The sequence below is a fragment of the Pipra filicauda genome, unplaced genomic scaffold, assembly GCF_003945595.2.
Source record: "Pipra filicauda isolate LSUMZ 115617 unplaced genomic scaffold, ASM394559v2 scaffold153_size1761393_pilon, whole genome shotgun sequence".
Classification (NCBI taxonomy): Eukaryota; Metazoa; Chordata; class Aves; order Passeriformes; family Pipridae; genus Pipra; species Pipra filicauda.
The window spans coordinates 795,879-811,811 of record NW_024104029.1 but is presented as its reverse complement, the minus strand read 5'-3'; positions in this window follow the sequence as shown (position 1 = coordinate 811,811).

Sequence of the window (15,933 nt, the reverse complement as noted above, 5' to 3'; positions counted from 1 at the left end):
TTGAGGTGTTTAAGTGGGAGGAGTTATTACAGCAGTACTGTGGCAATGTAGAAGTATATACTAAGTACTTAATAGAATCTATTATCTATCATATCATGTCAATTGATAATGCTAAACCACTAAAATATTGAGACATGAAAGCACTGGCATAATTCTTATATACAGCAGTCAGCTTTCAAACATACACAGGCTCAAGGGAGAAAATTTTAAAGGTAGACTTAAAACAGCTACAGGTTTTAGAATGTATGTTTTTTTTTTTTTGCTCCACAAGAATCATCATTCAGTGATGTCACATGCTGCAATAAGATTTCCATTAGCACAGACTGCTTTCTTTAATAGCTTTGTTGGTGCATTGCCTATGTCAGAGTAAATTAAAAGGGAAGTTCCATGATATAGAGCAGAACAGTTTTGTTTGATAAGCACACATTTGGGGAAAGATAAGGGAGCATAACTGTAGGAAAGAATGAGATGCTAGAATCTAGATGTAAATTTAAGTTTTGCCTCAACAGCTTTCTCAAGAAACTTAGACCTGTGCACAGCCAGTCCAACTGAAGTGATCTGAATGCATGTTGTGTGTAAGCTTTGTACTTTTTTGCATTCTCAGGTAAACTGTGTTTTGCAGAATAATAGTATTTTAAAATGAAAGACCTTATGCTATATAAAGACCTTAAAATGTGTTTCCATTGTCATCACTCACAGGGTGGACTGTAACATGGTACCCAGGGGACTACTGCAGCCTCCTTCTTACTGTTTAGACTAGCTGTGACCAGTCTTAGCTCTACTGATCTCAATTCAGCTACCAGGAAAAACTGAGTTCATAATTGAGCCAGTATAGAATGGTTCGCAAGTAAGCCAATTATTTTCAATGACACCAGTTAAGTGAGATGGTTTTATTTTAATGTGTATTCTTGTAATTGGCCATTAGTTCTTTTTCTAAAGCAAGTTCATAATCCAACAGCAGTCCTGCCAGATGTTCAGGCTCAGAACACCCATTTTCCAGACAGTGGCCCACTCCTCCAAGCCTGTCTTGGGGGCCATTCAGGATTTTCTTTTCTTTGAAAACAGCCTGGTGTGGGCAGATTTCGTACTCATCACATGAGCTCCTCTTTCCTTAGACAAATTATCATAAGTATCTGAATAGCGCAGAAATCCAAGCTCCTTGTTATATAGCATTTTTCTAACCAAATCTGCAACGAAGAGCAAAATAGGAATGTAAAACCAATAGAACAAAAGCCTCTAACTTGCAATAAGAAACCACTAATTAGAAGGTATCAAGAATACATTCTTTTGATCTGCTTTACAGAAGTACTTCACACATGAGTGTTTTATTGGTGGAATCATTCTGTCCAATTTTATTTCAGTAATAAAATATCAGATCTGTTTTCTTACCAGTATTTTTTCATAACAGCATTTTTAATCTGCCAAATAGATTTATATACATACATTTTATAATAGATAATTCAGCACAATATAACTTTTTAATAGGCTTATCAATGTTCTAACAAGATTTTATTTACTGTGTAGCCCCAGGTAACAGCAAGAGAGTGGGGAAGATAGTACTAAGATGGCTTTTAGCTGGGTAGTACTCCTAAGCCTTCTAAAATAATTTTGATGCAGTTATTCAAAGGACTAATCTCCTTTTGTTGTTTCTACAATTTTTACTGCGTAAATTTTGGTTTTCATCACAAATGCTGCAAGCTATCACCCATATCACTGTAATGTACAGTAATCATAAAGAAAAATCTTCAGATATAAAGCTCTATGCTGAAATTGTAAAATACTTGTTATTCAAAAATTAATTATAAGTCTGAAAGAAACATAGCAGCAGAAAATACTGATCAAAGATTAAAAATATTAGACATGCAGGTCTTCAAGAAAAACAGAATTTTTGAAACATCAATGTATTTAGTTTTGATACTCTGTTTCACAAATCTTGGACACTTGTATTTTATTCCTATTTATAGCTCCAAATTGACATTTATTCCTATGACGACAGTTATAATGTAAACCATTAAGAAAAATTTGGTATCACTGAATATATTACCTTATATAGTCTTTCTCTTTGATCTGTCACTTTAACTTCCTCTGCAAAGCAGCATTATAAAACCCCAAGTGACTAAGGGCCAAATCACCTAGGACCTAAAGCAGTACAAGTGACAAGACCATAGAAATGTAAAACTTAAGAGCAATCTTTCCACAAGTCATTTTGTCAGGGCCTGGACTTTTACAGTGTAACTAATGTGCACATGGATTGAGTTCTCAGATCCAAGATTCTTTGAGAACAATTAGAAAACAGGACTTCTTGAGAAAGGCTGATCTTTAAAGTTAAATTTTCTTTTTTCTTCCATCATTCTGGACAAAGAGAGAGACCGAGTTCTCCTTTGGACAGACTTTTGGATAGATTTTGCTTAGAAAGATGGACTGAACACACCTCTGCAGAGGCAGAAAAAGACAGTGGGGTCTGAACACAGCTTTGTCAGTCCAGAGGCAACCTGCAGAGGCATATCTCAGTGGGTGAAACTTTGGTCATGTTACCAAGCCACCATTTCTGGAATTAAAAATTGGGAATTGATAAGGGGGTGAAAAAGACCAAGGCTTGTGAAGCTACGATTCATGTAAATCTAAACATTTTACTTTAATTTTGAAGAAATCTCTGGTAGTGAAACCAATTTATATCAGTTGAGAAATGGGTCTTCTCCATACTTCTTTACTGCTTAAATGGTACATTTTCCATATTGATAATTGCATTGAGAAATCAGCTTTTCCACAACCTTAGTAAGTAGAATTTAGGTACATTTTAATTGAGAAGCACATGACACAAAATAAATACTTTACAGATTTCAGTGAGGTCCTGTTAGCCATTTGAAATACCTTTCTAATTAATTTTCCATGAGCTGATTACAAGAATAAGCTCATTTCAGAATTTATAACGAACTTTCAGCTGCTATCTAAGGAGCAGAATTTTAAAAGTGCACTTATTTTAATCTGTTGGGAATATCTTAGATATAAAATATTTGTAATCAGAATAACAGTAGAAAATTTTTTCTATGCCTATAAACACAACAACTTACTATCATCAAATGTTGACACATGGAGCATTGAAAGGAAACACTACTAATAGTTGTACTGCAAATATAGATTTATCATTAAATTTTTCTAATTATCTGTAATATTCTATAGTTTTCCTCAACAGGCATCATGATTTTTGTTTCTTCAGGTTAAAATTGGAAATTTTCCCCATCTCTGCCTGATTGAAACTTGCAATTTAGAAGAAGGAAAGGAAGAGGTGGAAAAAAAGAGAAGAGGCAAAATAAACATGAGCAGTCACCAGGTTCTTTGGCAGGATATTTATACAATTTATAGTAATCACAGTATTGATACCAGAACAATGAAGGTAATAGTTATTCCCCATAGGAGAAAAAATGAAGGCATTTGTTAGCAAGTCAATGTAACTGTGTCGTAGTCTATAATTATAAAAGAAGGTTAACCAGGTTAACCTGGATTCTAAGGTGCACTCTTTTTATTTTGGTTTGATTTTCTTTTTTTTAATGTCTAAATCAACTTTATGGTTTTAGCATCAAGTATTTAATGTGACTTGATTTCTATGAACCTGAATCTACCTAATTTAAAATAACCATGGGGTCTTCAAGATAACAAACAAAAGAAAGAACACAGATGAAACAGGATGGGATATTCAGGTGAAGAAGATGTGATGGTGATGCATTAATTTCATTTTTTTTTATTATTTGTTTGTATAAGTTGTGTTACTGTGCAAAATAGTAGGTAAAACTAAGCCGGTGGAGTTACAATCCTCACTAGTAAAAGGTATTATCCAAAGATTGCTACTGTCAGTAGGTATACAAAGGATTAAACTGAGGGTGATAACAGAGATGGAACAGAAACATATTAAATTATGGGTTTGATTCCAATATTTCAATATATAATTTAACATAAATATAACGCTCTTCATTCTCTAGGTGAGAACTGATACCTAGCAATGGGTTGACCTTTGCTGGCTGCTAGGCACCCACCCAGCTGCTTTCTCAACTCCACCCCTCAACAGGACAGGGAGAGAACACAAGATGGAAAAGCTCATAGAACAGGGTAAAGGATTCACTTATCAGTTACCATCACAAGTAAAACAAACTCGATCTGGGAAAAATTAATACAATTTATTGCTAATTAAAATAGATTTGGTAGCTGGAAACAAAGAAAACCTAAAACGTATTTCCCCCACTCATCCCTTTACCAAGACTCAAATACACACCTGACTCCTCTACCTCCCTCTTGCCCCAATCAGCACAAGGAAAATGGGGATGAGGAGCTGTGATCAGTCCATAATGGTTCCTCTCTGCTGTTTCTTCCTCCTCATACTTCTTCCCTGCTCAAGCAAGGAGTACTTCCCATGGGACCCATGCCTTCAGGAAATATACTCCTGATCTGGCATGGGGTCCTCCATGAACTGCAGTGTGAATACTCACTCCATCGTGGTCTCTTCACAGGTTGCAGGAGAATCTCTGCTCCTCTCCTCCTTATTCTCTGACCTCTATGCTCGCAGGGCACACCTGTTCTCACACCATGCTCTTCACTCCTCACTGCCACACAGTGTGCTGGCTTTTCTTAAGTGTGATTTCCCAGAGGCACCACTAGGTTGACTGATGGGATGAGCTGTACCCTGCAGTGGGTCTGTTTTAGCTGATTGGAGCCAGCTGGAGCTGGCTGTATCTCCTCACAGAGACTTCTGCAGCTCCCTGCTCTGGTGCCAACACCTGGACACAACCTAGAGCAAATACACACCCCCCTTCCGACAAGCAGGGTTCCTTACCTCTGTAATCACACAGCTTGCACAGCTTTGCACACTAGCCATGCTGAAGAAAAGGAATCACAGAATCATGGAATAATTTAGATTGGAAAAGACCTGTAAGATCATCGAATCCAACCCTTAACCCAACACTGCCAAATCCACCACTAAGCCATGTCCTTCAGTGCCACAGGTGCACACTTTAAAATACCTCCAGGGATGGTGGTTCAACCTCTTCCCTGGCAGCCTGTTCCAATGTTTCACAACCCTTTCAGTGAAGAAATTTTTCCTAATATCCAATCTAACCTCCCCTGGAGCACCATGAGGCCATTTCCTTTTGTCCTGTTACTTGTAACCTGAGAGAAGACACTGAAACCCACCTGGCTACAGCCTCCTTTCAGGTAGCTGTAGAGAGCGATAAGGTCCCCACCAAGGCTCCTTTTCTCCAGATTAAACAACCCCATCTCCCTCAGCTGCTCCTTATAGGATTTGTGTTCCAGAGCCTCAACCAGCTGCATTGCCCTTCATTGGACACACTTCAGCACCTCAAAATAAAAAGCACTATCTATCCAAGATGAAGCCAATAACATAAAGATATGCTTAAGTTACTTTTCTCACCTCCTATATTTCTAATTTAACAAGCACAATCCACATCTCTGATTCCCATGGCAAGAAAATGTCCAAATGCCCTATTCCTCATCGGAACCGGCAAGGCCGTTGGATAAAAAGCAGTGATGAAATTATCCTTTAAATACATGTATTTTAATATAACACATTTTGAGGCTAAAACAAAATATCTAATCAGCAAAACCATGATTTATTAGACTCTCTTTGGAGATTATTCTGAACTTTGTGAGGTAATATTTTTAAAGAAGCCAAAAGAGAAAAAAAAAATCACTCAATTTAAGTAAAACAGAAAGCAATTAGACATGTAGCAAATGAAAAAATACCTAAGCAGTAGATACCATGATCTATTTAAGGTTTATAATTAGAAATAAATTGAGATTGAAAAGGGAAAAATACATCAAGATGCTTAGTGTCAGAAGGAAATAGTTGTCAGATTAGTTAATGTATTCTCAGGGGTAAACAGGCTACCAAGCAACTAAAATAGAGTAAGATATGGATTAATTTTGCATTAAAGGTAACCAAAGGGATAGAAGAGAGGAGTACTCTGCAGCTATATAATCTCAAATATAAAAATTAATTAAAGACCATGCAAAATAATGAGGGGAAACAGGAGGTGAAAAAAATAGCTTGGAAACTAACAGTGGAGGACAAAATCAGAAATTTCAGCCTAACAACACAGGACACATAACGGGAAATTTCAATGATGAGTAGCAGTAGAAAATAAAGAACTTTCTAAAAGATCTCTGATGCACTCAGTGATCAGCCTTTATGCTAAATTAAAAAAAAATTCCCACTTTACTATTTTTTTAACTAATGCTTAGATTCAGGGAATACTATTCTATATTTGCACACTTTTAATTTAGCTTTAAATTTCACATGCTCTACTCTTTGTTTAACTCTACTTTGAAATCAAAATTATTCACCGATCAAAAATATTTAGAGAAAAATATACAAGAAACGGCCTTTTATCCACATACTGCTGCTTACAGTTGGGTTATGACTTTTTAAAAAATGTTTTTCACCTCTTCTTGGAATCAATGTTCTGTTGGAATGAAGGAATTTCACTGAAATTATCAGGAAACCAGGTAGACCATTTTGACCAGGCTGACTGTGTTGGTCAACCTCGGTCTTTTTAGATCCATAAGATCCAGCTCTCCTATGCTGCCCAGCAGAATTTTATTTCCTGCACAGCTAGCTGTGCCTATAATTATTATTTATTTACCTAGTAGGCAACAAATACTGTGATCCCTCTAGTATACTACGGATCAGAAAAACGGTGGATGCATACAAAAGTTATGTTTTGAAGTTATCATAAGGAAAGGAAAGACAAATCTGATTCCTTTATGGAAACTGCCTCAGAAAGACAACAAACACAAAGATCCGTAAAAACCATATAAAAGATCCATATACTGGGAAGAAAACGTGGATAATATTAGGTGACAATGTGTCTAAGACTTGCTCCTAAATGTCAGTGTAGGTGGACTCCAGAACTGTCCTGCAAGACAGCAGATGAGATAGTATTAAGAAGTCTGGGCCATGAGGTAGGGTCTCAAAAATGAAAAAGTAATGTGAATGCTTACAATTTTGATGAGTTTAAGAGTGTTTAGTCTGTTAGCCACTCACAGAAATATGTGACCAAAATAATTGCATTTTTAGCAGTTCTTCACTACTAAAAATACATTTTCCCACTTAATTTATTTTGCACATACCATTCCAGATTCTGGAGCCTGCAGTTCCAGCATGCCCTGTTTCTAAAACAAAAGAATATATATGTATTCTCTTCAAGGAACTTGCTGAAAGCAAAATTATAATATAGCAAATGACGATGTCACCAATAAGGAATCATGCAGAAGAGAGATTTGACAGATGGAGAGGATGACAGACATGATGAAACCTGAGAAGGTAAAAACATTGGTTAAATATTTGTGAGGCACATGAATTAATATGCAAATATCATCCTCAGGATCTGCTCAATATAAGTAGTTTTAACTTAAGAGCTAGTAATTTAAATGGCTCTATAGTATACGCTTGAAGTAATAAATATATATGTATAACAGACTGATGTAATAACATAAATAGTTGGAGATTTTTCTTTCATATTTTGGAACAGTTAACATTTACAGTTAAATACTCCTAATACCTTCAGAAATACCACTCATTCAGGTGTATATTTTCTTTCCCTTATATTTAGTACTTTTTTATTAAAAGAGTTCTGTCCCAGGTTTTCTTATATCACTAGAACCAGGATTCAGACTTTCAAACACTGGACAGGACTTGAACAAATACTAATCAGCAAATCCATGAACCAAAAGAAAAAAATCAAACCAATCTGAATATATCTTAATCTGCTAGGAGTGAAAATGAGTTTGAGTCATAATAAAAATAATAGTGAATATCACCATGAAACTCCATTTCTGTTTATTCAATACCAAGCTCAGCTAATCTATGGAATTGCTGAGTGAGACTTTCATTGTCTCTTTCAATCTCTGCTTTCTAACACACTTATTAAGTATTTTAATAATCGTATCAGGGTTTAAAAATTATCAGTAACTCACTTGAGAGTGAGTATATAATATATAATGGATATAAAGGACTTCATCCTAAGACAATGGTGTATGCATGACATGTCCATCTGTCTTGGTGATTAATCAGGATGTCCTTGACACTAAGACAATCTATGGATCTTTTCAGGTCACACTAAATTTAGCTGATATAGAAAGACTTGCTCTTTTTCAAGTGTGTACAGCATGCTTATTGGGACAGGGATGCAACTGGGCTGCAGAAGATTATTTGTACATCCTAGTCCAGTCTCTGCATCTCTCATGATGAAGTTTGGACTATGGTCCTCAGTAGGATGAAATGTGTTTCTTTGATTGATTAGCCTTCCTAAGCTTTGTTTGCTCCTAATGAGAAACCAAGAGTGCAGACAATGTTATTCAAAATGAATATTCTTCAGATGCACAGTGAAGGTAAAGGAAGAGCAAACTCAGAATTATTTTACTGAATCATTGGTTAGTGGACAATTATATCAGTAAAAAGAAAATCACAGAAGAAAAATAAATCACTATTTCTAAGTAGAAACTGTTACCCTGACAAACAACACCTATGCTGATTGATACAACAGAAAATCCCTGCCTTTTTCTCCTAAAACTCCCTTTTTATTTCTTTTATTTTTATTTTAAAATTAATTACAGATACTCAGGATAAGAAAAATTACACTGGTGTCAAATGTTATTCTGTCATACTGATATTTAAGTCATCATCCTGAATTATCTGTAACAGGACTAAACTTCTAGCTAATATAAAAATGAGTGGAACTTCAGAATGCTGAAACAAGCTAAGCCATAATCAGGGTCATCTCTAAGACGAGTGGTATTTGGAGGTTGTCCAAGAACCTGAGTCCATGTCTGGACCTTCTCTTAAGAGTGGTGTTGCTGTTGTTGTTTAACCTCTTATCTCTTGTGAGTCTTAAGGAAATCAAACTCAATCTAAAGTTTTCCTTAAAATGGTATCATTGAAGGTTTAAGTCATGACTTGGAAATTCTCTAGAAAGACATCTTCATAATCACAAAATTTAAGGCCAGGCAAGACTATGACAGTAATTTAATTTGATCATGTGCATAGCACAGGCCATAACTTTCACTTCATTATGTTTCTGGTCAGCTTAGAACACATGTATTTAAAACATCTAAACTTGATTTGAAAATGCAAGGAAATGCAAGCATATATTTTAAAAGTTACATTTTCTAAAATGTGCACCTTATCTCCAGCTTGGGCATTTCTTATCTTCCAGTTTCTGTCTCCTGGCTCTCATTATTCTTTTTTTCTGTTTAAAGGGTGTCTATGGAGAGAAAATTTGCCTTGTGTAGATGCTGACAAGCATTCTCATAAAACAGAGTGCTGGAACTTCCTGAAACCCATAAGGCAACTTTATCTTTTTCACTCATAACAGCCTGGTTATGCTTACTTCTGTCTTTGCCAAAAATTACCCATTTTGCGTAGCATATATTGACTTAGGATCAAGATTTTATGGAAGATTCGGGTTTTCCTGGAAAAGACTGTAAGAAAATTAATGGTGTTTCACTCAGTAAAAGGTCTGGCTTCTTGTTTCACACTGTAGGAGTTTGTTGGATTATGCTGTATCACTAAATGAGGTGAGGGTCTGAGGAACTGAGAGGTTCATGGCTAGGATAAATTATAGGATCACAAAATAGCTGAGGTTGTCAGGCATCTCTGGTCCAACCATCTAGTTCACCCTTCCCTCTCAACCAAGACCATCTGGAGCAAGTTACTCAGGCCCAGGTCCAGTTGGGTTTTGAATATCTCCAAGGAAGGAATTGTTTCACAAATGCTTGTTAATTGTATAGTCTTCATTTTCTGAAGCTGTGGGGCCCAAATGAAGAACTGTTCAATATTTTCCAGCACAGTCAAAGACAATAAGAGTAGTAATTTGAACATACAATGTTATATGTAAACACCAACATCCTAAAAATACCAGGACACTGGACAACTTGAACCCTAAAACATCTTTGGGGCTTCATTCATGTATTGAAAAGGGTATAGTACCATCCACTTCTGGTTTTACAGGGTTGTGAAATAAAATTAACTTTGTCAAGTACTTATGCATTACTGTGATGAGTTAAAAAGAAATAACTGCCATTAATGCTAATTAAACTTTGAATATAGAATTTGAACAGTACATGTAATAACCACACTGCAAAACACAATATGGATAAAGAAAAATTTTTCTGTGTTCATGAAGTAAGCAGTAATTAGCCTGTGCAATGAGTCAGACAATTCTGAGGGGAAAAAAATTACATCAAACTGTCCAATCTAAACCATAACATAATGACTCTGTAGATAGGGACTGAGCTAAATTAGCCCAGAACATTCTTCATATCAATATTTTCCATCAACCATTTTGGGGGAAAGGGTAGTTTTATTAGTTTCTCTAGTTTTTAATGTTAGGCAGTTACTTCAGAATTAGTGTTTCCTTCAAATATTTTCTGAGGTACTTCCAATTCTGCAACAGCTTTTTGAAGTCTGAAAACCAGAATTAGATAAAACATTGCAAAAGTACGGCCTTACTAAATCTATCTTATTATGCTTTTATATATGAGAAATGAAATAATTTCCAAGACAACATTAATTTCCAAGTTCTGTGGTTTGCATGAACACACGTGTTCTGACATTCTTTGCACTTTAATTTATTCTATTAATGAATCATGCCTAGTAGGAGTCCAAGAAACAAAACAACAAATACAGCATTAAGTATATTTGCTGAATAAAGAGCTTAATTAAAAGAATGTCTGAAACAAGCTTTTTATTTGTAATGTTTGGAACTGCTGATTGAAATGCAGCAGACTGATTTTCAAACTATGTCCAAGAAATATTGAAAGAATTTTAAGTATATGAGAAGGCTTCGGGCATTTTTTTTAATACTATTATTTTGAGAGTACACATTTCAGAGGATGTAGAACAAATTAGAAAGCTGGTGAAATATGTGAAAGAAAGAAACTTTATTGGAGTAACAAAATGTCATTTCTTCCTGGTATCCCTAATAAGTCCTAAAATTGGGTCTGTTTGCAAACAGACTTGCAAACAGACCCCTCCAGAACATTAGGTTTCTCATAAAACACGTTTATTTCTCAAACTTCTCTTTCTGCTTTCTTTAGTGATGACCCTAGAAAAAGATGATAGAGGGTGCTTCCATTTCTGGGAGACATGGACATGAGTTTACAAACATGAAGAAAGAGTTATTCACCAAAGATAAGGTTTAATAACAGCAAAGAGTCTCAGAATATTTTAATGAAGAGGTAAGAAGACGATGGGAAAGCATTTCCATTTCTAACTTTCCACCACTTCTTTTCCAGTCTTATGTATTCTTTACCATATTTTCTCTCTTCTCACAAAAATTCTTACTGTCACTTGGCTCCCTGAGTCAGACAGAATGTGCAAGGGATCATTGCTGTCAAGCTGCAAAGTGGTGTGAGAAACCAATTTTCTCAGTTGCTCTGTACTTAACAAGTGATATAGAGTGTTTCTTACGCACAAGGACCTAGATGGACCTATACCTATAGAGTGCATTGATCAGTCTAGAAAATAAAGCTGTTCCAGTAAGGAGCTAATTACATGTATTGCAAGAAATTAAGATCTTATGAGTCAGCACTACTAGTGGTTTATAAAATTAAATAATGTTAATTTCTTAATAAATTAGGTTAATTTATAAAATACATTTCTGACAGTTTTTGTGTGAAAGAAGATAGGGCTTTTATTTAATTAATGAAAGAATAGATTCTCTTGTGATTATAATAGATATGTTTTCTTTCAACACTGTACAATTATCTCACGTTAAGATTTCAGGAATCCAGTAAAAATTGGCACTGTTTGCTTTTTCTCTGTTCTTCTTAAAATCAATAAGAAATTCCAGCAATACATAATCAGCTAGGCTATTTTCCATTACCAGTAAAACACCAATGACTGAATTGTTACCCTTTTCAGGTACTCCTCAGTGAAAAAATCATATATATTTTACTACATATTTTAGTGCCTACTTAGTAAAGAAATCCTACAATATCAATATCTGTTTCCTAGCTTTTCTAGGTCTTAGTCTAGAAGCTATTCAGGTCAACAGAATTCATATCAACTTAATAAGATTCAGTCAGGCATCAGCGAACAAAAATATACAACAGTAAATAAAATACACATGTTCACCTGTACTGGCAACGCACCCAGGAATTAAAAGAAAAAAACTCAATCTGCAAACAGTAAGCTCATAGGTAATATATTGTTGCACTTCAAAACCAATGTTTCATTTCATTTGAGGTATTTTCAAACAAAAAATAGCTTTTTCTCAAATAATAGTATTTCTTTTGCCCATTAGCTTTTAAAACATATTTTATCTTCTCTGCTTGCTGAAAGAATAAATTTGATTAAGCATGATGCTAACTTATCCAAGTGATAAGACTTGGCTACCAGAAGCAAACAAAAAAAAGAGATTGTCATCAAGATTATCTGTATATCTAACCTACACAAGACTTCAGAAGCCTCCAGATCAATTTTTCAGTACTTGAGAAAGCCTCTATGGTAAAAAAGATACCCTTTGCATAGGGTATCACATCACTCTCAGTTATGTCCCATTGGACCACCCCTAACAGAAAAGTTCTTTGTTTTCTTTTGCTCTCCAATACTCCTAAGTGACTGTTACAGTCCCTCTTAAATGATCTTAGCCAAAGTGAGGTGTGTTCAAAATGTTGCCTCCCAGCATGGGAGCAATTAATTAAATCATAATAACATGGGTAAGGACTGTTTTCTTTCCATGAATTTTATCTAGCTGTGTTATTTTAATCATGGAGGGGGCATCAAATCAATAGACAGTGAAATTCACATTTTCCTGCACTCTATTGTCTTGAAAACCTTAATGGGGGTCTAATGGGCCTTCCAATACCTTTGAGGAATTTGAGAAAACCTAGCCAGAACCTTCACAGTGGTGTCTGACAGGAGGACAAAACCAACCTGAAACAGGAGGTTCTGACTTGATACCAGTGAAAGCTTTTTACACATGAAAATAGTCCATAGGGAAAAGGTTGCCCAGAGAGTTGGTATCATCTTCACTCTTGGGTGTTCTCAAGACCCAGATGGATAAAGTCCTGACTAATCTGGATTGATCTCATAATTGACCCTGTTTTGAGCAAGATGTTGAACTAAAATAACCTTCTAACATCACTTCCATTCCAGGAATTGTCATGCCATTCTACATGAAAAAATGCAGAAGTAATCAAGTAGGGAAAAAGAAATAGAGTAAAGCAGAAGAAGAAATAATTTGCTTATTCAAAGTTTCTGGGGATATTATTTTATTTTTACCATATATACAAATTTAAGAAGTAAAGCCATGAAAATAAGTTTTCATTCCCTAAGGGAACATCTCACCATCACTGAATAACGGTTTAAAAAAGCATTCAGGTATAGGGAGAGAGGAAAATTTTTTAGGTTTTTTTTCTCATAATTAACAAACCATGTAATATTTCTTGGTAGGACTCTCTTAGAAAGTCATTTGTTGAAAGAATAAAGATGCAGGTAACATGTACATCTATATGGCTCACTGGAGCATTCAACTCTCTTAGCCCTAACTATTGTTAAAACCTGTTTCAAGAATTGCAGTGTTGGGCTATTAAGAACTCAATGTAAGTCACCATTATGCCTGAACTTAGTATTCTAAAACATGCAGCATACATTCCTGGTTATGTGTGCGCATTTTAATCCAGTTTGTCTCTGTGCTTGATCAGCTATTTAAATAATACTGATGACTACAGGAATTCAAAGAATGGAACTTTTATTCTGAGAAGGAATTGTTTTATTTCTTTCCAGTAGCATTTTACTGAAATAAATGTTTAATTTTTTATTTCAGTGATAAATGTATTAGAAAAGATTCACAACAACTTTAATAATTTAGGGACTTATTTTACAAAAACCTTCTCCACTTTTTCAACAATGTCTGAATACAAATACAAACAAATTTGTAACATAAAAAATTATACAGTTTAAACTTTTAAAATTACTTATTAACTTAAAAAAAATATGCTTCCTTTAGTGTCATGCTTCTGGTTACATGGACATTTCCATATCTTTTTCAATTAACTGCCCAAACAAAGTCTATGTGATTATAAAGGTCAAGCTCCTTTTTCTCTCATATTCAGCTTTCAGTCACACACATGAGACTGCTGTCTGGTTGCATGGTTAAAACTGGTATGCTATTCCTGTTCATACATTAACAAGGTGTACTGAAAACTTATTTTTCCTTCAGATAAATATGACCCTAAATATACCCGTGCAATAACCCCATGGTTCAAGTATTTTTAGAAGGGAAAAGATGCTATTTTTGCATATATGTGTATGCACATATATGCATGACACTAAATTTCAACAATACTCTTCTGAGAACTTCTGGTTCAATAGTTTCCAAAAGGCCTTGCCTGTCAAATGTATTAACTGATTGTCTCAAAACAAATATACAGAATAATACATCTGTCATTACACCACATACTTCCTTAGCTCACTAATAAACTGAGAGTCAGACTGAGAAACAGTCACACTGATTGATGGCTCACTTTAAAGCGGTCTTCTCCTAATCTGTCTGCCATGGCACTCAAAGAGTGAATGCCAGGAATGTGCAAGAATTTTTACCAGTGCCATCCTTAGCTCAGTGCTATGGAAATGGTTCTTTAGGGAACTGGTCATTGCAAGGTGCAGAGGAAAGCACTCTGGAGTGCTTAGTTTCTGCAACTTACAGTCACCCAAACGGGAATTAAGAACATCAAGTCCTTGGAAGGCAAGCTCCCACTCACTGATGTTGCAGCTTTGAGAACTAATGTACTGCTTCTGAACCTTTTACAGATTTAGAGATAAATGCCTTTAGCTCAGAACTGATGCCATTATCTCTAAGGAAATGAATAGACACTGATTATTTCAAACTTAATACAACATGAATTCATTGGGGAAAAGCTGTTGATGTATTTTTCAATTCTAAACTAAAGATGTATTGCTAAAAAGAGATAAAACGTTGTGCTAGCTTCAGTAGGGAATCTTTCATATCTATAACTCTCGTGCAAAGATTTATATGCTTTGATGGTGCAATTACCCACTATGAAGGATCTGCACAGAGACTAGAATGTTTGCTTCATTTTGTGTTTCAGTTTGTACTTGAAGCATAAATATGTCAAAGGCCAAGGCTCTTTTCTCTGAGCTCCTCTCCCACTCTTCCCACCCCCCCACCCTGGGTCTACTGGAGAGTGTCATAAACCTATACAATAGGTCTCATTTATTAAGAATTTAGGGTTTGTTGCTATGAATACCAACAGGTCTAGTGTGAAAATCTTTGGTTGCTGAATTTCAATTAAATAATCAACTCATAAAAGCTGTTATAGAACATGACCTACTGGCCAGACACACATAAATATTTAATCAGGAGTCAAGACTTCCTTACACTTGCTCTTAACACAAGAACTTCTTAAAGTAAGAAAAATGGAGATTTTTCAAAACATATGTTTAAAATACCTCATAAGTGCTGTTAAAGAATTAAGTGTTCTTTGTTTTGAAAGGATTTGTGTACATTCAGGTACTGAAATATATAATATACAAATATTATATGCAAACAGAAAACAAAGATTTAAATAATTTTAAACCACTCAGTTCAGGCCCAAACTATAAAGTTAAAATTAAAAAATAAGTTCACAATAATAAGGCAACTATGAGTACATCAGCCAAGATTTTAATAATATTTCCTTAAGGAAAAGTCAGAGTGATCCTAGTGATATTGTGTTGTCTCATGCTAATCAAACATCACCGTTAAGTAATATAAATGCTCAACTCCAAGGCTCCTCAGGGACATGAACCTATAAAACTGCAACAGTTATTATACTGTCATGGGCTATGAAAGAGAAATCATCTCTCTAATTTACTTGCAGTAAAAGGGAAGTGAAAATTTTATAAGAAAAATGAGGGAAAAA